This window comes from Nycticebus coucang, chromosome 8 (genome assembly GCF_027406575.1).
Source record: "Nycticebus coucang isolate mNycCou1 chromosome 8, mNycCou1.pri, whole genome shotgun sequence".
In the NCBI taxonomy this organism is placed as follows: domain Eukaryota; kingdom Metazoa; phylum Chordata; class Mammalia; order Primates; family Lorisidae; genus Nycticebus; species Nycticebus coucang.
The window spans coordinates 64885926-64910100 of NC_069787.1; the positions used below are offsets into that span (position 1 = coordinate 64885926).

Consider the following 24175-nt stretch of genomic DNA (forward strand, 5'->3'; position numbering starts at 1 on the left):
CTAACTATAATACGTTTTTCTTATTTTTCCTGTCATCTGTTTAATTGGCATGAAATTATCCCACAGTTATTATATTTCACTAAAACATTTGCATACTGTATCCCTATTTTTTTTGCACAACCATTGACTCTAATGCAACAGGTCTGATTATAGTTTAATCGCAGAAACAGATGTGTGATAGTTTGCCACCTACAGACTATCCAGGTGAATTTTTGGTTTCCAGACTAAAGAGAGAATTTGGGTGTCAGCCCTGACTGAAAATTTAAAAAATTTATTGGAATGGTAGAAATTGAAATGACTGACATACAGAGGGCTGAACTGTTTCCATTTTGTAAGATTTGAAGATTTGAAGACAACTTTTAGCAGGTAGTTTATTCGATATTACGAACAATTCAGTGAACAATTTATTTATGCAATCATAAAGCAACGTCTATTAAAAATGCAGATAATTGAGCTATTTTGGAGTATAAGGGCTAAACAATGAGACCACATAAAAATGCAATTTTAGTGTTCTGTAATTCTGAGTTTTAACAATCTTTCAGTCTGCCTTTGCCTATGCACTAAATTCTGTGCCTCACCTCAAGATAGTACAAAGTGAATTTTTAGTATTATGAATATTATGACCATTTTGTGAGAGCTTAGGTAATGAAAGTAAGAATGATTACAATTCCAATGCTGGTAGGACCCATATCTTACAACAAAAGAAAGCTACATATGTGTTATTTTAGTGATAGGAAAAAAGAATGCATGCAACTGGAGGGAGGTAAATAATTAAAAGAGAGTACTGCGTAATATAACTGGGAATATTTGGGGACTGAGCAGTACGGCAAAGGAGATACTACACATAAAAAAGCACATATGAAGATTAAATCTTACAAGTTTGGAATGAATTAGCTAATCAGGTTTTTTTCATCCCCCCCTAAAGAAAATGCTCTTTTAGGATTAGCCACCACTAACTCAATTTGGTAATTCCTTGCAAATAAATTCATACCCACTGTATTATTCTCATTATTGCTCTATAAAAGTGAGTGAAGTTAGATTTCCTGATTCAGATGCTGCAAGTAAAATGTCTTACAGGGGAAAAGGGAGAAACTTGAAAATAACTATGTTGTTCTCTTGCAGTGTGTAGCTGATCCTGTCGGATCTTACCCATGAACATACTTTATACATCAAGTACAGAAGTGAAGTACATCAAGTGATGAGCTAAATCATGGCAAACATCAAAACACTGTTTCCCTTGTTGTTAGGTACTTTGATTTGAAATATACAATTCAAAATCATTTCTTGAATTCTATGCAAATTTTAATGAAACTTCAGTAAATGTAAAACAAAATATTGTTAATATCTTGTCCAGATTAGACTCTGCTAATCAATCTCCACATTAGACTAATAAGACCAATGTAAATTTTAGCAATCAATCTATGATCTTACTAAAGAAAATGAAAAGGTATTCCTTGTACACAGCAGTGCTAAAAAGAGACATTATTTACTTCGTCTGATACTGCTGATCTGTAATGAAAATTTATTTTTCACCTTTAGATTTCTTAAAAATGAATAGAAATAGTTAATTTTACTTTAAATAAAAAGAGATAGACTTTCATGTGCCTCTCTCTTTGATGTGACTGATATTAAACTATTGGCTTATTGTTATTTCAAATTTGAGGTAAAAAGAATGTTCTCTAATTTCTCAATATCTTTACTAAACCTATAATCTATTTGGAAACCAACTTTAATTTCACAACTTCAAATTAACTTTGTATATTAAAAACACTTCACCAGAGAAAATTAGAGTATGGTGAAATCCAGTGTGCTTCTGAATTATTAAGCAATAGACACTGTAGACATGAGTAGTTTATGTTGTAAATTTATACAAATGATTTGATTGCTGACTAGCTCATCCACCAAAATAAGCTGATAGAAACAAAGTGGGTTACATATTGTCAGTGTTTTGAATTTTAGTCATCCTAATAGATGTGTAGTTTCATCTGATCATGGTTTTAATTTGCAGTTCTCTAATAATATATCACGTTGAGCATCTTTTTATATTCATTTCCCCTCATATGTCTTTTTTGGATGAGATTCAGATTCTTTGTCTATTTTATAATTAAAGTGTTTCTTTATTGTTGAGTTTTAAGAGTTCTTAGCATATGTATATTTTGGATATAAATCCTTTGTTACCTAAGTGTTCAGCAAACATTTTTCCTCAGTAACTTTTCATTTTCTCTAAAATGTCTACAGAGCAGAATTTTTTTTATTTTAATGAAGTCCCATCTAATTATTTTTAAATGTATTTTGTCTTTTGTTGTTATAATAAAAGCTGATCATGAAACTCAAAGTTACCTAGACTTTCTTCCATGTTATCTTCTGGAAATGTAATAGTTTGCATTTTATATTTAGGTTTATGGTTATTTTCAGTTAACTTTTGTGAAATGTGTGAAGTCTGCATTTAGATTACTTCTTTTTTCTTTTTTGGGGGGGTGGCATGTGAACATGCAGTTGTTCCAGCATTGTTTGCTGAAGACTGTTTTTGTTACTCTTGTTCTCTGCTCCTTTGTCAAAATCAATCGACTATATGTGTGTGGGTATCTTTCTGGGATGTCTAGTCTATTCCATTGACCAGTTCATTGTTTCTTTCACCAATAGTATACTGGTTTATAGTAAGTGATTTCCAGTAGTCATTCCTCCAACTTTGTCCTTTTCTACCCTTTGTTAGCTATTCTGGGTTTTTTTGTCTTTCACATACGGTAGATCCTCCTGGTCCACAGTTTCACTTTCTGTGATTTAGTTACTTGCAATCAACCACAAATGGATAATTGCAGAAATAAAGAATTCATAAATTTTACTAGCACCATCCTGGATGGCTCGATGAAATCTTTTATGCTCTCCCTCTGTTCTGCCCAGGTCATGAATCACCTCTTTGTCCATGGTACCTAACTCTATCCTATATGCGTTCCACCTGTGAGTCTTGCAGTAGCCATCTTGGTTATGAGAGCAACTGGCTCAATCTTGCAGTGCTTGCTTTTAAGTAACTGTTTTATTTAATAATGGCCCCAAAGTGCAAGAGTACTGTGCCTAATTTCTAAATTAAACTTAATCATAACTATGTATGTATGGGGAAAACACACAGCACATATAGGGTTGGGTGCTGCTTGCATATTTAACTGTCCATTGAGGAGCGTTGAATATATTCCCTTTAAATAAGAGAGAATTATTGTATACTATTGAATACACTTGTTAATATAATAAATAATATAACTTGCTAAGATTTGGATTAGTATTTTGTTCACTCTATAGATTAAGTTAGGAGGAAAAATGCCATCTTAATAATAGTGAGAATTCCTATTCATAACCATGTAATATTCATTCTTCTGTATAGATATTTGACTTTGTTTATCATTGTTTTATAGTTTTCTTCATATAGATCTTACAAATATTATGTTAGGTTCATACCTAAATAATTTGTGGAATGCCAATGTAACCTTGTGCTTTTAATTTCAATTTCTAGTTGTTCATTGCTTTTATATAGGAAAAGAATTGGCTTGTGTACATAAATCTGTATTCTGCAACCTTCCATAATTGCTTATCAGGTCAAGAAGGGCATTTGACTCTTGTTGTTGATTATTTGGGATATTCCAAATAGAAAGTCATAGTATCTATAAAAATGACAGTTTTATTTTTTTCTGTCCCAATATGCATATTTTTGTATTTTCCTATTACATGCTTATCTATTATTGGCTTCCTTCTGTAGAGAAGGGAATAGAGGAAATGGACTATACATGTGCTTGGATAATGGTGGTAAAAAGAAGGTGAGGTACAGTGAATTATTAAGCAGAAAGACAAAGGAGGGCTTCTCCATAGCTAAAGTGCAACAGCAATAGCTTAAGAATGACCCATCAGAATATGTGGAAACTTTTACAAACTCCTAGAACTCTTAGAAGGAATAAGACAACATTAAGAATGTGCATGGGTGGGAATAAGGTAAAAAGAGAATAGCTTGTCATAAAGTTTGGACCTGCAAACTAGTAAAATCATAAGGTCATAAAATATAACATGCATATTTTTATGACCTTATTGTTCACATAGAGGAGGGTGAAGCTTGGCAACGTTTAGGTGTTTTGTTCCGTAAGTTAACCCTATTAGCTGTATTGTGCAGATACTGGTAGCATGTTTCTTGTTGCATCCCAGCTTCCTTTGCTTCTTTGACAACTAACACATGCCCAATGGAATCAGCCTGTCCATGTGGCTAAGGTCCCAGCCCAGAGCTACATGTATGTCCTAGTGCCTGCCAGTCAGAATATTCTCTCATCAGAGAGACTGAATCATAGGAGCTCACTCAACCCATTACAGACAAATATAGCTACATGTATTTGCTGGAATTCTTAGGAAAAGTAAGGGCTCTATTTCTATTGCCAGTTGTTTGGATCATGTAAAGATGAAGCTACTTGCAGAGAGACAAACATAAAATACAGAAATATGGGAGCCTGGGGGTAAAGAAAAAAAACTGCAAGAGATAGGGGCATGGGCAGGATCTCAGTAATAATAAAATCCAGAAATCTTGTCTCTGGACTCCCATCAACAGATCCTTTTATAGATCTATTCAAGTTCATTTAAGTTCCATTTGAGGTTTAGCCAATTTTTTTATTCCTTTTCCTTCCTTAGCCATTCATTTATAAAACATTAGTTTTGATAATAAATATAGAAGAAAAACAACATAAAAGCAGTGAATTGGCTTAGTGGATAGGAAACTTTTGCTTGAGAGCCTGTTTGGAGGTTCTAGCAGAGAAGTGCAGCTACACCTATACCCTTGAACAAACAACTGTCTTTATCAGGAAAGTCACTTCCACTGGGTGTCAGCTTGGGGAGGGACACACATAAGGTAGTGAGGGAGGAAGCGGACACTTGTCTACCCACCCACATCAGCCAGATCAACCCTGGAGACCAATGGGGTGACAAATATAGCAATCAGATTGCTCTCATATACAAATTTAGCTTCATTTTATCCATAACCATTATACCAAAATCCTCTGTGTTCACTTTGATTAATCAAGGACTGATAAAGATTACAGGCTTGCAATATTTCTGTATTTTTGAATTTATTGCTATGTTGTCAAAAGTTTTGGCTTTTTGTATTCTAGTGAAAGGTGCCTAAAGTTTTATGACCACAATATCTTCCATAAAGTTCTTGTTACATGTCCTTTAGTTTTTTTAAACTGAAACTCTAGTTTATCTAATATTCATATGATTCCCATTTCCTTTTGTTTGCATTTTAATGTCATAACCTTGCCCATCCTTTTCATATATCAACTTAGTTAAATACATTTTTCATGAGTTTATTACAGACAGTTTAAGATTGAGTTTTATCTTATAATGCAAACTGAGATTGCATGTGTATTTGGTGATAGATTACATTGTTTCATTTTCAATTATTTCACGACCTATATATTGTCTTATTTTTCTTATTTTGTTCTATCAGTTGGTTTCCACTTGATCATTAAGTAATTTTTTTAGAACGTTGAATTATATTTGCTAATATTTTGTTAAGAATTTTTGTATTTATATTCAGGAGTGACAATTTCCCATAATTTTCTATTTTTGTTGTCTTTGCTTTTGGTGTCAGGGTAATACTAAGTTGATGTGATGAATTGAGAATTGTTCCTTCATTTCAAGTTTCTATAAGAGAATGTGAAGAACTACTGTTAGTACTTAAATATCTGGTAGAATTATCTAATGAAACCATGTAGACATGGAGTTTTTCCTTTTGAGAATTTATTGATTACAAATTTAATTTCCTTAATTATTGTAGGATATTTCAAATTATTTATTTAATGTTGTGTGAGTTATAGTAATTTTTGATTTTTGAGAAATTGGCTTATTTTGTTCAAGTTATTTTATGGTGAAAAATTAATTTGTAGTTTTTTTTATTATCTTCTTTTTTTTTTTTTTTTGGCGGGGGCTGGGTTTGAACCTACCACCTCTGGCATATGGGACTGGTGCCCTACTCCTTGAGCCACAGGCGCCACCCTTTTATTATCTTCTTTATGTCTGCATGGTCTGTAGTAATATTTTCTATTTTGTCCTAGTATTAATAATTTTTTTTTTTCCTTTTTCAGCCTTACTAGAGAATAGGCGAAAAGCCTATAAGTAAACCTTTAAATGGTTCCATTTTGTGAAGGCAAGTTTAACGTCTTTTGTGAGTTAGAAAGGAAAAAATCCTGCATAGAACTCCATATGTGGCTTAGAACCTAATCACGTAAAAGTGATGAAGGGCGGAGCTTCGTGGAGGCAAGGCTTTTCCAGACTACTCCCTAAAGATGATTAACAGCCTCCAAATGGCCATTCAAACAGCTTATTTCCCCATTATCTTGTTTTGTGGTTTTGTTTTTGATTACTTAGCATAAGAATAACTTTAATGAAGTAGTTATCATTTAATCCATTAAACCTTAGCCCATAAGGATAGCTTTAGATAATGTTAGTAAAATGGTTATCATTTAATCTGATTTGTCTGTAGGCCCATAAATACCAGGCAGTAAAAGGCCTGGGGCCAAGGTTTAAGTCATGTGTTTATTGATTAAGTTATGTGCCTCTATAAGCTTTGGTGGAAGAAATAAAGATTGCCACTTGCCATGAGAGTGTAAGTGATCCTCCTTGTTACTCAGACTATTTCACTGCAGGACTCATTCCTCTGCACCATCAGTCAACTGGGAGACATTCACACAACACTAGAGGTTGTCAAATTTATTGATATTTTGAAGTACCAGATCTTTGTTTCATGTATTTTCTCTATTATTTTTCCATTTTTTATTTCATTGACTTAGGCTAGTATCTTTATTATTTCCTTCCTTCTGATGACTTTGGGATTATTTTATTCTTCTTTTTCTAGGTCTTTTGAGGTCTAAGTTTAGGTTACTAATTTGAGACTTGTCTTCTTTTTCATCATACACACTTAATACTAGAAATTTCTTGTTAGTACTGCTATAGTTATGTCCACAGATTTTATGTTGTATATCCAATTTTATTCAAAGTTCAATATATACTTTTTATTTTCTTTCATATTGTCTCTTTAAATCACTAATTACATAGAAGTGTATTTTTCAACATCCAAGAATTTGGAGGTTTTCCACCTATGTTTCTGTTATTTTTTAGATTAACTTTATTAATTATACTTTTCATGTTCTCGTGGTAAACATATGTTGTTTGTTTCATCCCAGCTTCCTTTATCTCTTTGGATTAATACCCTAATTTTCTAGAGAATTCCCTTATCCAATGTGTTCAAAAGATATAATTGTTTTTTAATATATACCTCATCTCATTTATTTAATTATTGTGTTAAGACATTTATACTCTATACTATTAAAACCAACATGTACCCTTGTATTATGCACCATAGGTGATCCCACCATCCCACCCCCATCAATCTGACCTCCCCCTTCCCCTTCCAGCTCCCCTCTTCCTTCCTTCACCTTGGGCCATAGTTGTGATCTATTCTTCATATGAAAGTATGAGTAATTATAAATTGGTTTCATAATAGTACTGAGTACATTGGATATTTTTTCTTCCATTCTTGAGATACTTTACTAAGTAGGATATGTTCCAGCTCCATCCATGTAAATGTAAAAGAGGTAAAGTCTTCATCTTTTTTTAAGGCTACATAATATTCCATGGTATACATATACCACAATTTATTAATCCATTCATGGGTTGATGGGCACTTGGGCTTCTTACATGACTTGGCAATTATGAATTAAACTGCAAATATCTTTTTTATAAAGTGCAGGATATGGACTATTATGGCAGATGTTCTATGGGCACTTGAAAAGAATGGAGATTCTGACATCATCAAGGATAGTGTTTTATAAATGTAAATTAGATTCTTTTGGTTGATGGTGTTGAGGTCTTCTAAACTTTGTTGATATTCAGTTTAATGGTTCTGCCAAGTGATATGAGAGGCGTATTAAATCCTCCAGCTAAAACTGGATTCTTCTGTTTATTTTTTCAGTTTGGTTTATATTTCACATATTTAGCAGTGCTCATCTTGGGTGCATATGCCTTAAGGGTTACTATGGCTTCATATAAGATTGACCCTGTCAGCATTATACTACAAATAATGCACTTCTCTATTTCTAGTAGTTCTCTTTATTCTAAAGACTACTTTCATGTTAATGTTATGTGCCATATAATATTAATATTTCGATGATATATCTTCTCTCATCCTTTCATTTTTAGATTACATATGATATAAGTGAGTTTGCATAGACAGCATACAGTGGATATAATTTAAAAATAAATTAGATAATTATTTTTTTATCTTTTGTAAATTATCTACATCATCAGAATGAACCAGCAATGTTTTCTTCCAGATCACTTCTGTGCTTTGTACCCTTTAGGTTTGTGAGGTCATATACGTATTTTCTCCCATGCAGTTACTTTTAAGTATTAAATTTGAAATGTGATAATGGTATTACTCTGGTTTGTCCCTGTTTTCCGCTGGTCTTTCCCAAACTCTATATTATGTTTTCTCAGATTTAAAATTTACTCAGAATATTGGAAGAAACTATGACAACATACTATTAAAAATAAATAAATTATAAGAACACTACATTTTTTTCTTATACATTCGCTCTCAATTTTGCAAATAGGAGCTTGAAGAACTACTGATCTGTTACTATGTCAAATGTGTTTCAGTCTCAAGGCCTTTACACTTGCTGTTGCTGCTACCTGGGATTTTCTTCCTTCTGATATTCACACAGCTTATTTATTCATTTTATTCAAAGACATTGAAATAGCGCCTCATTAGAAACTATTCCCCCAGTATCTCCATCTATAAGATTTTTTCTCCCTCTGTACCTTCTTAAGCTATTTTGTTTTCCTTTGTTACTCTAATTACTATGGGCTTCGTAGCCCATAAATCTCTTTTATTTCTCTTTTCTTCTGTCTATCTAGAATGTAAGATCTTTTAGAACCAAGACCTTGTTTGTTTTTGTCACTACGATATTTCCAACACTTTAAAACAGTGCCTGACTTACATGAAGCACCAAATATGTGTCACTGTGTGCCTAGAAAGGGAGCTCAAAATAGTTGCCTCCTAACAATGCTAGAATCTTTTAGCACATATGTCCGAATTATAGAATTGTATTATGTTTGGCTCAAATGCAATTGGAGCATAACTTATTTTTTTGGAGGACAAACCATTCTTTGGCTCTTCATATCTACTTTCAAAACAACATAATTAGTACTATATGTATTGGCTTTATAATAAAAGTTTTGGCCCATTTCTCAGGCATAGTAATGATTGAAGGCATTTTTCTCAATTTTTATTTCTTTTGTCAATTATTATGATCATTTTCTATAATATGGTAGCAGAAAAAATAATTGAAAACTTGCTTTAATTGCACCACTTTTCTGAGGAATCATAAATGCATTTTTGTCAGTAACAGAATATAGTATGAACAATACCGGACCACAAGTCCTGATCACCTGGGCATGTTCACATTATTGTGAGATGCACTCAAAATCATGTATACGATAAACATTACAATAAGCCGAATCAATAGTCTGTATCTCCTAGAAAGTATAAAGAAACAATTTACTTTTCAAAATTAATCTATTATGGTGTTTTAATTATAACTATGTACATAATTAATCTTGCATACAACATATGAATGTACTCCATTTTACACACACACACACACATATATATATATATTTGTTTTTTACAATTAGAAAAAGCAAAATGCAGCTTCTATTGTAGGAAACTAAATAATCTTCAATTAGTTTTTTCCTTTTTATTCATTTTTGATTTCAAAATATTAAGGGAGTATAAGGGCACAAATGTTTTTCTACATGGATAGCTTTATAATGTTTTAGTTGGGGTTATAAGTGCCCATCACCCAGGCAGTGTCCACTGCACCTGTTATCTACCTAACCCTTACTATACCTTTCCTTTCTCCCCTTCCCCTTATTTGATTTCTAGGGACTTTACTTCTCTCTATGCCCATGTGTGCTCAACAATTAGTTCTAAATTATCAGACAGTACATATAGTATTTGGTTTTCTATTCTTGAGATACTTCAGTTAGGACAGTGATCTCCACCTTTCATCCAAATTTCTACAAAAGACTTTAATTTACCTTTTTCATTGCTGAGTAGCACACTGTGGTACATATGTATGTGAGTATATATATGCATGCATATATACATATATATATACACACACACACATGCACACACACTCCCCACACACACATTTTGTTAAATAATTCAAATTGTGAACTGTGCAGCAAGAAACATTTGAGTGCAGGTGTCTTTTTGATAAAATGACTCTTGTACTTTAGGTACATTCCCAATAGTGGGATTGCCAGATCAAAGAGTAAATCTACTTTTAGTTCTCCAAGATTATCTCCATACTGTTTGTATAGAGGTTTTACAAATTTGCAGTCCCACCAACAGTGAATACACATACTTTTCTCTCTGTATCCAAGCTGGCATCTACTGTTTTTTTTTTTTTTACTTTTTAATAACAGCCATTCTGACAGGGGTCACATGATATCTCATTGTGTTTTACTTCGCATTTTCCTAATGGTTACTGACAGTGAGTAATTTTTTATGTTCATTTGCCATTTGTCTATCTTCTTTTATAAAGCTTGTGATCATCTCTTTTTTCCTCTTCCTAATGGGGCTGCTTTTTTTGTCACTGATTTGAGTTTGCATAGATTTTGCATTTATCAGATACATAGTTTGCAGATACCTTTTCCTAAATGGTATGTCATCTATTTGCTCTGTTTATTATTACCTTTCCTGTGCAGAAGCTTTTAAATTTAATCAAATCACATTTATTTATTTTTATTCTTGTTGTAATTGCCTTTGGTGTCTTCATCAGAAATCCAGACTGTAGAGGAGGTTTTCCTAAGTTTTATTCTAGAAGTTTCATGCTTTATATTTAAGTCTTTTATCCATTCTGAATAAATTTGTGTTACATGGTGAGAGATAGGGGTTCTGTTTGATTGTTCCGCATATGCCTATCCTATTTTCCCAGCAAATCACACAGAATAGGGCTTATTTTTCCCTGTGTGTGCTATTGTCTGCTTTGTTGAAGATCAATTTATTGTAGGTAGATTGTTTTATATGCGGTTGTTTGTTTTGTTCCGTAGATCTATGTTTCTATTTCTGTACCAACACCATGCTGTTTTGGTTGCTATAGCCTGGGAATGTGATGCCTCCAGACTTGTTCTTTTTGCTTAAGATTGCTTTGGCTATTCAGGCTCTTTGTGGTTCCAAATGAAGCATCAAATTATCTTTTGAAGATGTGTGAAAATGATATTAGTGTTTTGATGGGGACTGCATTGAATATGCAAATCACTTTAGCAGTATGAATGTTTAATAATGTTGATTTTAATGATCCACAAGCATGATCTGTTTTTGTTTGTTGGCATCATCTTCAATTTCTTTCATTGGTATTTCATAATTCTCTTTGTAAATATCATTCATTTTATTTTACTTGTGTCTATTGTGAATGGTATTGAGTCTTTGACTCTCAGCTTGATCGTTATTGGTTATATAGAAATGCTACTATTTGTGTACATTGATTTTGTAATCTGAGACTTTGCTGAATCTGTCAATTCAGGGAGTGTCTTGGTGAAGTCTTTGGAATTTTCTGTATACAAGATCATATAATCAAGAAAAAGTGGTAGTTTGACCTACTCCTCTTTCTCAATTTTGATACACTTTCTTTTTCTTGTCTGATTGTTCTTGCTAGGACTTCTGGTGCTGTGTTGAATAGATGTGTTGAGAGGTCACCCTTGTCTTGTTCCAGTTCTTAGGGAGAATGCTTTCGAATTATCCTGATTCAGTATAATGTCAGTTTCAGGTTTGTCAAATATGGCTTTTATAATTTTCAGGTATGTTCCTTCTATGCCTAGTTTATTGAGAATTTTTATCATGCAAGTGTGTTGGACTTTGTCAAATGCTTTCTCTGCATCTACTGGGATGATTATATGGTCTTTGTTTCTGCTTCTGTTTATGTGGTGAATTACATTTATTGACTTATCAATAAATCAATAAAAACAACCTTGCATTCCTATGATAAAGCCTACTTGATTATAGTGGATTTTTTTAAGCATTCCATCGAATTCAGTTTGCTAGTATTTTATTGAGGATTTTTGCATATACATTCATAAAAAAATGTGTTTACAGTTTTCATTTTGCTGTGTCCTTCCCTGGCTTTGGTATCAGGGGATACTGGCTTTTATAGAATGACTTGGGAAGGATCCCCTCCTTCCCAAAGTTATGGAATGCTTTCAGCATAGTGGGTACCAGTTCTTCTGTATGGGTCTAGCAGAATTCTGCTGTGAATCCATTCAGTCTGAGGCTTTTTTTATTTGTTTGTTTTGCCTTTAGAGATGTTTTATTACTGCTTAGATAACACTGCTCATTATTGTTTTGCTCAGGAGTTCTATTTGTTCCTGAATGAGTTTTGGGAGATTGTATGTTTTTAGAAATTTGTCCATTTTATTTACATTTTCTGGTTCATATATGTAGAGATTTTTATAGTATTCACAGATAATTTTTGTATTTTTGTGTGTGTGTGTGTGTCAGTTGTAATATCTCCTTTTTCCTTTCTAATAAGCTTATTTGGGCCCTTCTCTTCTAATTCTAGTGACAGGTCCATCAATCATTTCACTGATCCTTTGTATTATTATTTTGTTTATTTTAGTTCTGCTTTGCACTTTGCTATATCTCTTTTTCTGATGGATTAGGCTTTGGTTTTTTCTTCCTTTTCTAATTCCTTAGGAGGTAACATTAGGTTGTTAATTTGTGATTTTTCTACTGTTAGATGTAGGCGTTTAAGTCTGTGCCTGTTCCCCTACCTTTGCTGAATTCCATAGATTTTAACAGCATGTGTCTCCTTTGTCATTCAGTTTGAAAAATCTTTCTTTTTTTTTTTTGTAGAGACAGAGTCTCACTGTACCGCCCTCGGTAGAGTGCCGTGGCATCACACGGCTCACAGCAACCTCTAACTCTTGGGCTTACGCGATTCTCTCGCTTCAGCCTCCCAAGCAGCTGGGACTACAGGCGCCCACCACAACGCCCGGCTATTTTTTTTGTTGCAGTTTGGCCAGGGCTGGGTTTGAACCCACCACCCTCGGCATATGGGGCCAGCGCCCTACTCACTGAGCCACAGGCGCCGCCCTGAAAAATCTTTCAATTTTTATCTTAATTTTATTATTGATCCAACAATCATTTGGTAGCATATTGTTTAATTTATATAACTTTGTATAGATTTGAGTGTTTCTTTTGAAATTGAGTTTTAGTTTTATTTCACTGTAGTCTGAGAAAAATACATGAAATTATTTTGTATTTTTTAAATTTGTTGAGACATATTTTTTTGTCCTAAGAAATGATTAATCTTAAAGAATGTCCCATGTGCTGATGAGAATAATATGTATTCAGTAGTTTGAATTCATACTTACAAATGTATTGCAAGTATCTATTTGGTTTATTTGTTCTAGATTCCTGTTTAAGTTCAGTGTTTCTTTATTTACTTTTTTCATTGATGATATGTGTGACTCTGTCAATATGGTATTGAAGTCCCTGGCAATTTTGATGCTACCTTTATCTCTTTGCTTATATCTAGTAGAATTTGCCTTATGAATCTGGGAGGTCCTGTGTTAGGTGCATACATATTTAGGATTGCTATATTTCTTGTTAAATTACCCTCTTTACCATTATATAATGACCATCTGTGTTTTTCTTTATCATTTTTAATTTAAAAATCAATTTTACATGATATTAAAATGGCCACATCTGGTCTCTTTTTGTTTCTGCTTGTGAGGAATATTTTTTCCATCCCTTCACCTTGTCTGTGTCATTATTTGTGGGTTGGATATGTTTCCTGGAGACAGCAAATACTTGGGATGTATTTTTTCATCCATTCAGGCAGCTAATTCCTTTGAGTGGAGCATTTAGGCACTTAATGATGAGTGATAGAATTGAAATGTGGGTTGCCATTCTGTTTATCGTGTTGGGTAGTACCTTATTGGTTTGTTTTCCCTATTGTGCTATTGTTTTATATGAACTGTGAGCTTTAGGTTTAGGGTGATTTTATAATTCTGGGTATCTATTGTACTGATCCATGTATCATGCAGTTCTTAATATTCCCTGCAGGGAAATTCCAGTCATGACAATGTCCCTCAGGGTGGGTGTATCTGGAAGTCTTTCTTTCTCCTTCTTATATGAAACCTTCTTTTGTTGGATACAAAATTCTCAGTCAGCAGTTCTGTTTCAGAAGACTGAAGATGGAGACCTATTTCTCTGTATCTTATAAGGTCTTCATTGAAAAGTCAGAAGTTAGCCTGGTGGGTTTTCTGTGTAAGTTACTTGATGTTTTCATCTCCTGGCTTATGGAATTTCCTTCTTTGTGTTGACCTTGGCCAATTGTATGCCTTGGTGATTCTCTCTTTTGTAATGGATCTCTCAGGTGTTTGTTGAACTTTTTGTATCCGCCTGTCTAAATCTTTAGAATGACCAGGGATGCTTTCTTCAGTGGTTCCCTCAAATAGGCTTCCAAGACCTTGTGCTTTTTCTTCTTTGCCATCAGAAACAACTATGATTCTTAGGTGTGGCCATTTCACATAAGCCATATTTCTTGTAGGCTTTGTTCATTCCTCTTGATTCTTTGCTTTTTATTTATTTTACAAGCTGTTTTAGTTCAATATAGTTGTCAATGTCTGAAATTATTTTTTCTGATCAATTCAACCTATTTTTAAAGTTTTCCACTGTGTTTACTATTTTCTTAAATACATTTTTCATTTCCAGAAGTAATATTTGTTTTTTTTGTGAATATGTTTATCTCTTTAGTAAATTTTTCATTAATTTCCTGAATTGTTTTTCTGGTTTCTTTAAGTTGGATTTTCATTTTCTCTTGGATTTCATTGAGCTTCCTCACAATGTACATTCGGAATTCTTTATCTGTCATTTCAGTATTTTCATTTTTGTTAGTATCCATTGCTAGAGAGATGGTATTTATTTTTATGGGTATCCTTTCACTCTTCTTTTCACCCCTATAGTTCTTGTTCTGATCCCCTCTCGCCAGAAGCAGCTAACACTTCTTATTTTGTGGTTTCATTTTGTTTAAATAGAGTTTTTCCCTCTCACCCTTAAGGGTATGTCTGTAACATATGATGAGTTATGGCCTTTGACTTCCTCATGGGTGTTTTGATGGGGGTCTAAATTCTGGATGGATACCTTGGTTATAGATATCCTTAGTATGGTGTTTTTCTCAGTTGGTAGTCATTTTCAACTGTAGTATTAGTGATGAGCTATGTATGTAGGCAGATTCCCTGCCTCTTTGATGAAGAAAGATGGAAATCTATGAAATATTTTCTCTTTCCTAGCCCTGTGGTCTTCTTAAAAGCACAAATTACATTAGAAGACACCGTTTAATCTCTGAGACAGTATGTAGTGCTTAAGAGTCAGAATCAATGACACTTTGTATAACTGAGTCAGTAAATGCTGTAAAGGGCTGTGCATGTGGTCCTTCCTGCCAGTTGGTGGGGATTTCTGGAACAAGCCAGATATATTATTGTTCATTGGGACCTATGAACTCCTCTAGCCCTTCAGGAAAAGCACTTGAATGTCCCAGTGATGTGGATGGCCTGGAACTCCAGGGGAATCTTTATTCTACACAACAATACAGGTACGTAGGGGAGTGATTCTGGGAGTGGCTGGATCAGGTGATCCTGCCTTCAGTTTCCACAAATGCAGACAAGAGCTATCTCAGCAGGAGTCAAGATGACTCTCCAAGGTTGCTAGAGAAAGCCACCAGGAAGGGTCTTACCCAAGCCAGAAAGTCTACTTGTGGGGGACGGGCCATCTGGGATCCAGAATCTAGCAGGAATTAAAATTAGCTACAGGCTAGGACCTTCCCTACCTCACATTCTACCCTGGGCTGAAAATGTGGCTTTCCTGAAGAGAGGTGCTCAGCATATGCTGCAACTCAGACCCCTCAATGCACTCTTTCTCTTTTGCCCATATGGGTTCCCTCACCTCTTGTGATTAGTTCACAAATCTCTTTTGTGTTTGTGAGCAACATGATCAAGTCCTGGGGTATGGAATCTGGCCAGTAGACTTGTCCCTGGGTCCCCCAAGTTCAATCCCTGACCATACCTGGGAGGAGCATGCTGTTCCTGATTTGCCCATAGAATGCTCAAGCAGGGTTGATTTCCCTCTGCTTTGTGGTATTACCTGCTGAGCCAGTGCAGCCAGGCAAGCAGCACTAGGAGGGCCAATAGAAAGGAGCTAACATCCTGAGCACTCCTTGGTCCACTGTAGGTTTTTAAGAAGAAAGGTGTGAGCTCCACTCTTCATAGGAGCCTCAATGTAATGGTCATGCTGACAGAGGGGAAGTAGCTGCTCCAGATAGTCTCAGTTCAATCATTCTTCGTTGCACCTATGTCTCTCAGCAGCAATGGGGGTAGAATGGGTGGGGCAGGAAAAGAGTTAGAATAGAGGAGAGATGCCTCTCTGGTTTTCTCTCTCTCCCAGAAGGAAGCCCACCCACAATGTCCAAGTTCTGGGATCACACAGATTCCCCAGGACTTCCCAGGCCCTGTGACTACTACAGCCTGGGCCAGAGTTTAGAAATGTTTGATGGAAAAAAAAAAAAGAAATGTTTGATGGAAACAATCAACAAGAAAAATGATAGGGGTGAAGCTTCCTGAGGAAGCATATAATGGTGGAGAAGCAGTATAGTGCCTGCTGTCTCAGCTCAAGTCTGTGATGATTGGAAGCAATTCTGAGAGGTATAGCAGCCTAGTGCCCTGTCTGTAAGACTCTCCCAGTTGCTTTGGGGCATATGTGGGTAAAAAATCTGCCCAGCAGCTCAGTTGCCTGCTGACTGTCAGAAATGAGAGAGAGAGATATTAAAAAAAGGAGAAGAAAGAAAGAAAAGAAAACATCCACCCTTTTTACCAGCCTCCAACCCTCTTGGGGATTGATCTTGCTCCTTCTTATTCTGCACTGTAACTTCTTCCTGTGGAATCTCTTGTAGGTTCTGGTACTTTTCCCTAAGCATTACACCCAATCTATATTTTATTATTTACATCTAAAACTTTTTCTTCTTTTGAGACAATCTGACAAGTAAGTTCAAGAGTTAACCATCTTCCTGTAATTAGTTTTAATGTATAGCAATTTCCACATTGCTGATTTCATTTTGGCAGTGTAGTAAACTTAAGAAGAGTTTATGAGCCCTCTATTCACTTAGTTTTTAGAATCCCAGCATGTTCCTAAGCTTCTTTAAAATTTAGAAAAGAATCTCTATCATTACATTAGAATTAGAAACATTTTCCATATAGCCTGTATAAAATTCTCTAGTGTTTAATAAATGAAAGTATTATGATTATTAATGATAATTTAATTGTATGCTAAAATGTTTACTGATATGCATTTTAAATTTTTTCATGTACATAAATTCATAATTAGGAATAATATTTATTTGTAGGCTAAGCATATTTGGTTGTAGCTTGGTGTTTTGGGTAAAATGTCCCCTAGGATGTTGTATTTGCTATAGAATATTAAAAATGCTTGACGACTTTTAGAAAGTAATATTTTCATAATGATATTGGGCTACATAGCAAGGTATTTGAGCCAAGAATGGAAAAGGAACATAATGGGGAAAACAAAAATAAATAAATTACTGAAGAGGATGTTGGATAAAATTATAATGCTAAGCAGAGCCTACATATAGAGAGACAGGGGATTCCAAGAGTGAATGCAAGAGTGTTTATTTAATAAGTCTCCCAGCTGCTTATTGAGGCCTATACCATTGAGTAAGAAGCTCCCAATATTGTAAATTTTGCTAATGAGTGGGTTAATTTAAGGTTGAGAAAATTTCCTTAATGTTTTAAAAGTCAACGAAGAATGTGTTATACAGAATCCTGTTATAAGGCTATCTATGAGTAATTGACAATAATAGCTAACATATATATATATATGCTTTAAATTTTCTTTTTTTAAAGTATTTTTGTTACATAAAATGTCAAATGCAAATAAGGTAGAATAATACCCTCAGGTACCCATCATACTTATTATCTTATAGCCAATTTAATTTTCTCACCCATTTAATTTTCTTAGATTATTGGATATAAATTATAGCAATGAAGTTCCAAAAATAAAGAAAATTTGTCTTTACAAATACCAAGTTTTTCCCTGTTTAGTCCAACCTATTTATCCTCTCTCAATATATAACCATTTTAAAATTTGATATTTTATACACAATTTCTTACACCATGTTATCATACATAATTATATATCCCAAGTCATGTAGATTTACTCCTCACTCATTTTTTTCAGCTGCATAGTTTTCCATTGTGTGAATATAATGGGTTTAACTATCCAATATTAATATTTTTCAGTTCTTTTCAGTGTTTTAATTTTAATAAAGTAATACTAAAAAAGAATGCTATAATGAGTTGTCTTGATTGGTATTTTTTACTTTGGGGGTGTATATTTAAAACATATTCCTAACTGTGATACTTCTGAGTAAAAGGGAAAATGCAACATAAATTTTCTAGAATTTTGTCAAATTCTCTTTCTTTCATAGGGATTATAATGTTTAACATTCCCACTATCAATATAAGAAGCATCTGTTTTTTCCACAGCCTGACCCACAGAGTTTATTGGTCAATGACCGGATCCTTGCCTAGCTGAAAGATGAGAAATTGTATCTTACTTGGCTACGTGATTAGACACAAGTTCAATAACTGGGTGATTTGACAAAAATAGAGCATTTGTATTATCACTGTCATACACCTAAAACATAATAATTCTTCATAATAGCCTTAAATTCACAAGTGATAGGTGTTATGGGCTGAATCGTGTCTTCCCTCTCCCCCAGATCCATATGTTGGAGTCTCAATGCCCAGTACCTCAGAATGGTATTTGCACATAGGGCATTTCAGGAGGGAATTAAGGTTGGGTGGGCCCTAATTCATATGACTGTCTTTGGAGATAGGACCTTAAAAGAGGTAACTGAGTTAAAATCAGATCAGTAGGGTGGAGCCCTAATCCTACATGACTAATGTTCTTACAAGAAGAGAAACAGACAGCACGGGTTTGCCTGCACTAAGTGAAAGCCTGGTGAGCATGTGGAAGTTTACAAACCAAAGACAGAGGGCTCAGAGGAAACGTAAACCGCTGACACCTGGCTCTCAGACTTTCGGCCTCCAGAACTGTGATAAAATACATTTTTATTGTTTAAGCCATCTGGTGTGTGATATTTTGTTATGACAGCTCTGACAAACTAATACAGTAGATTTAGTTAAGGCTTAAATCTGGGAGAAGCCAACTATTTTTCAATAAAAACTGGTAGTTAATACCAATTAGTAAAGAACTGATAGATATCTTATAATTCAGAAAATGGAGCAAGAATGTTGGTATTTTAACAAGGGAGAAGGAAACTTGCTATTATTTACTTCTAACCCAGTCACTCTCGAAGTGTGGGGTAAGTATCTCTGGGAACTTATTAATTTATTAGAAATTTGTGCCTTGAATTCTACTCCAGGAAAACAAAATCAGAAACCCTGGTGGTGCCCCCCCAGCAGTTTGTGTTTTACTAAATCTTCCAAAAGATTGCAATGTATGTGGAGGTTTGGCAACCACTGTTCTAATCCACCTCCACCAGCCACCAGCATAATCCACAGACCTCAAAAACAGATTTTTCTTGTGTGACTGCTCTTCCCTGTCCAACACAGTGCAATAAATGCCCATAACCAACATGATTATCATTGATCTTATTCCAGAGGTAGTGGTCAAATGCTCTTGGGTTAGGATTGGATTTTATAGCCAATGTTTAAATTCCAGTTTTACCATTTGTTCACTCTGTGTTCATGGAAAAAAAATTTTTAGTCTCCTCATCTATGTAACATGGATAGTAATAAGGTCTAACTCAGTCTTACTAAGAGAATCAAAATTAGTTGTAAATATGAGGTCTGATGATTAAGTTGTTCAACTCATTCTAGAAAAAATGCTACAGAACTTATTGCTGAATATCACTAATGTCACCCTTGAAATATTTGCCTGGAAAGCTAGTCTACTCTTCAAAACAATTTTGAAATTCTTTTTCGTAAGTGGCCGTCAGAGCTAGTGTCATATTACTTTCTCTGTCTTGAATGTCATCAAAATGTCTTCCTTTCAATATTTCTTTTGTGTTTGAGAAGAAAGAAGTCACTGGGGGCCAGAGCAGGTGAGTAGGGAGGGTGTTCCAATATAGGTTTTTACTGGCTAAAAACTCCCTCGCATACAGTCCCATGTAAGATCTTTGCTTTTGTTCATGGGTGAACTCTGTCAGGGCCATTTTAACTCATACCTTTCTCATGCCTGGATTTTCAGTTAAGATTTTCCTAACTGGCCAGGTGCGATGGTTCAGACCTATAATCCTAGAACTGTGGGAGGTCAAGATGGGTGGATTGTATGAGTTCAGGAGTTCAAGATCACCCTGAGCAAGAGCAAGACCCTGTCTCTAAAAATAGCTGGGCCTTGTGGCAGGGGCCTGTATACCCAGCTACTCGGCTGAAGCAAGAGGATCACTTGAGCTGAAGAGTTTGAGGTTGCTGTGAGCTATGATGCCACAGCACTCCACTCCACTCAACAGAGTAAGAATCTTTCTCAAAAAACAAAAAAACAAACAAAAATTTTCCCTCTTTCTTTACCAATTTTTATTTGGTATGCTATCCTTCTTACAGTTAGCCAAGGATTTGGAAGTACAATTTGGTGAATTTCTGAAATAGTATAATTAGTTCTGCTTGTTACTGCTCTCCCTGACCTTTCTTCATCAGTGACACTGTCTCTCCCCTTAGATAAATATTTAATCCATTTGCACACTGCTATTTTCTTCATGGCATTGTCACCATAAACTTGGACTAACATACTTCTGATTTCACTTCCACCCTTGCCAAGTTTAACAAGAATTTAATGTTCGTTTGTTACCCTAATTCAAGCTCAACATTCTCACAATGGTACACAAAAATACAACAATAATGAATGCCGCTCAGCAAGACACTGCCACATGTTGACACAAACACAACTGTGAGACACTGAAAAATACCAAGGTTAAGAAATGTTGGTTTGCATGGTGCTGCCAAAGTAAACACACAGTGGCAAGTTTGTGAACTTCACTGTCAGACCTCTTGTAAGATGCTTAGAACAGGGCCCGGTGTACAGTAAATGGCTAACATATATTAGCTATTACTAATAGTATTATAATAGTATACCTTCCTCATCACTCACATATTCCATTTCATTTTTTTCTTCCAATAATACTGGACTACTCATGGTTACTGTGCCTAAATTATTATTTTTTTGTGTGCTTTCTAGTTTTGGTTATTTTTTTCCTTTGGTAGTAGGGGCTCACTCTTAATCAGGGATGGAGGACAGCAGCAAAATCACAGCTCACTGAAGCCTCAAACTCTTGTGCTCAAGCAATACTACTGTCTCAATCTCCCAGATAAGTAACTGAGATTATAGGTGCATACTACCATGCCAAATCAACTTCTCTCTCTCTTTCTTCTTTCTTTCCTTGTCTCTTCTCTTTTCTTAAGACAGGATCTGAGATTTAAGGAGCAAATAATGTTACACAAAATGAGAGACAGGGTCTCGTTATGTTGCCCAGACTGATCTTAACTCCTGAGCTCAAGTGACCCTCCTGCCTCAGCCTCTTGCGTAGCTGGAATGACATGTGTGAGCCACTGTACCCAGCTGTTTATTCTGTCGCTTTATTTGTATTGTTTCTACTGCCTCAAATGCTGTGCTCATGTCCTTTGTTGTCTAGATAATGTTTATTCATCTTTCAACAAAACCTAAGTATAACCATTCCTTGTTTTACTGTGATTCACTTTTTATTACACTTCACAGATATTGTGTTTTTACAAACTAAAGGTTTATGGCAATGCTCCATCAAGCAAGTATGTCAGAATATTTTTTCTAAAAGCATGTCTCTATGTCACATTTTGGTAATTCTCACAATATTTTAAACTTTTTCATTTTTATTACATGTGTTATTGTGATCTGTGATCAGCATGTTTTTCTGTTGTTGTTTGTTGGTTGGTTGGTTGGTTTTTGACAGAGTCATTCTGTTGTCCAGACTATAGTGCATTGGTGTCAGACTAGCTTACAGTAAGCTCACAGTCCTGGGTTCCAGGGATCCTCCTGCCTCAGCCTCCTGAGTAGCTAGAACTAATGGCACCCACCGTATTGCCCTGCTAAGTTTTCTATGTTTAGTAGTGACGGTGTCTCCCTCTTGTTCTAGCTGTTCAAACTCCTGAGCTCAAGTGATCCTCCTACCCCACCTTCCCAGAGTGCATGAGCCACCACTCCTGGCCATGATCACCTATTTTTGATGTTATTATTTTAATTGTTTTGGGATTCCGTGGACCCCAAATAAGACAATAAACTTTGTAAATGTGGTATATATTCTGAATTTTTTTTTTTTTTGGTTGCTTTCTTCTTTTATTGGGAAGCAGACACAGGGTTGGAAACAGGACAACGCATGGTGAGAGCCAGGACAATAGCAGCCAGAGTCAGGGATGTCACCACAGCTCGGCCTCTACCCAGCATCACAGAGGTGCAGGCAGGAGAGGCTCATCCTTCCATATTATGGTCACTAGCCTTTCACAAGAAGGATCAGCGGCCTCACAGTGACATCTGCTTCTTCTGTCACATGCCTGTGATTGCAGGAAGTAGACCTGAACTATGGGCTCCTGACATGGCACTTTCTCTCAGAGTAGCCTGGAATGCTGCAGTCGCCCTTGTCACAGATGTCACCAGAGCCTTCCACAGGGAACCATCTATTGGAAGACTTGCTGAAGGAACAGGCTTTGTTGAGTTGGTCTGGGTCTTGGTCAGCCAGAGTGACCTTCAGATGACAGGTGATATATATCACATTTCTGGAGTCATTGGCAAAGTGGAATACATCCACTGTAAACTGGAGAGTGTCTGGCTGGAGCCTGGGGGTTTTGAAGGCAAAAGAGGAATCTGAGAGACCATCAAGGAGACAACCATGGAAGTCCACAATGGTGTGGTAAGAGGATGAATTATGTTCTGGTGAAAGTGTAGCCACACAGTGATCCATGAACAGCTGCAGTGTCACATGGCTGCCAGTGTGAATCTCCACCTAGAGGTGGGCTACATCTCCCAGATGGAAGGTGGGGGACTTCTTTTCAATGCTCCAGTTCTCCTCCATCAGGCACAGAGAGAAAGCCCATTTCTCCTCTGAGAACACTGTGGTCCTGAAGGGCACCCAGGTGGGCAGGATGGCTCACATTGCCCTGTCTGGGATAGCAGCATTTGATGGGAACCTCAGCACGCAATCGTGTCCTCAGGATGGACAGGCTCCCCATGGGGTGGGGGCATGGAGCAGGAAGGTGCTATCCACCAGGGAGTCGGCTGTCACTGTAGGCTGTTGCCACACTCGTGTAGCCCAGCCAGCTGTTTTAGTCTCACTCTCCCTTCCTCAGGCCTTACTATTCCCTGAGACACACAAAAATTGAAGTTAGACCACATATTAACCCTATAATAGCCTCTAAGTGCTCAAGGGATAGGAAGAGTTGGTCATCTCTCCCTTTTTGTTAAAAGCTAAAAATGATTAAGCTGAGTGAGGAGGCATGTTGCAAAGCAATATAGGCCAAAAGCTAAGCCTCTTGAGCCAAACAGTTAGTCACTCCTTGTGAATGCAAAGGAAACATTCTTAAAGAAAAATAACTGTTCTGCTCCAGTGAACACACAAATGATAAGAAAGTGAAACAGTCTTATTGCTGATAAGGAGAAAGTTCGAGTGTTCTGATTAGAAGATCAAACAAGCCACATTTTCAAAAGCCAAAGCCACATTCAGGGAAAGATCCTAACTCTTCTCAATTCTAAGAAGGCCAAGAGGGGTAAGAAAGCTGCAAAATAAAAGTTAGAAACTAGCAGAGGGTGGTTCATGAGGTTTAAGGAAAGATGCCGTCTCCAACATAAAAGCGCCAGGCAAAGCAGCAAATGCCAAAGTAGAAGCTGCAACAGGTTATCCAGAATCTAAGACTACGGATTCAGTTGTCTGCATTAAACAACAGATTTTCCCTGCTGACCAATGGACCTTCTATTGAAAGAAGGTGCCATCAAGGACTTACATAGATGGAGAGGCAAAGTCAG

At 35.7% G+C, this 24175-nt stretch overlaps 1 pseudogene; it reads right to left on the reverse strand.

Annotated features, from left to right (window-relative positions):
• Positions 1-22495: 22495 nt before the first annotated feature.
• Positions 22496-23548, reverse strand: LOC128591354 (zona pellucida sperm-binding protein 3-like; annotated as a pseudogene).
• Between the last annotated feature and the right edge of the window lie 627 nt (positions 23549-24175).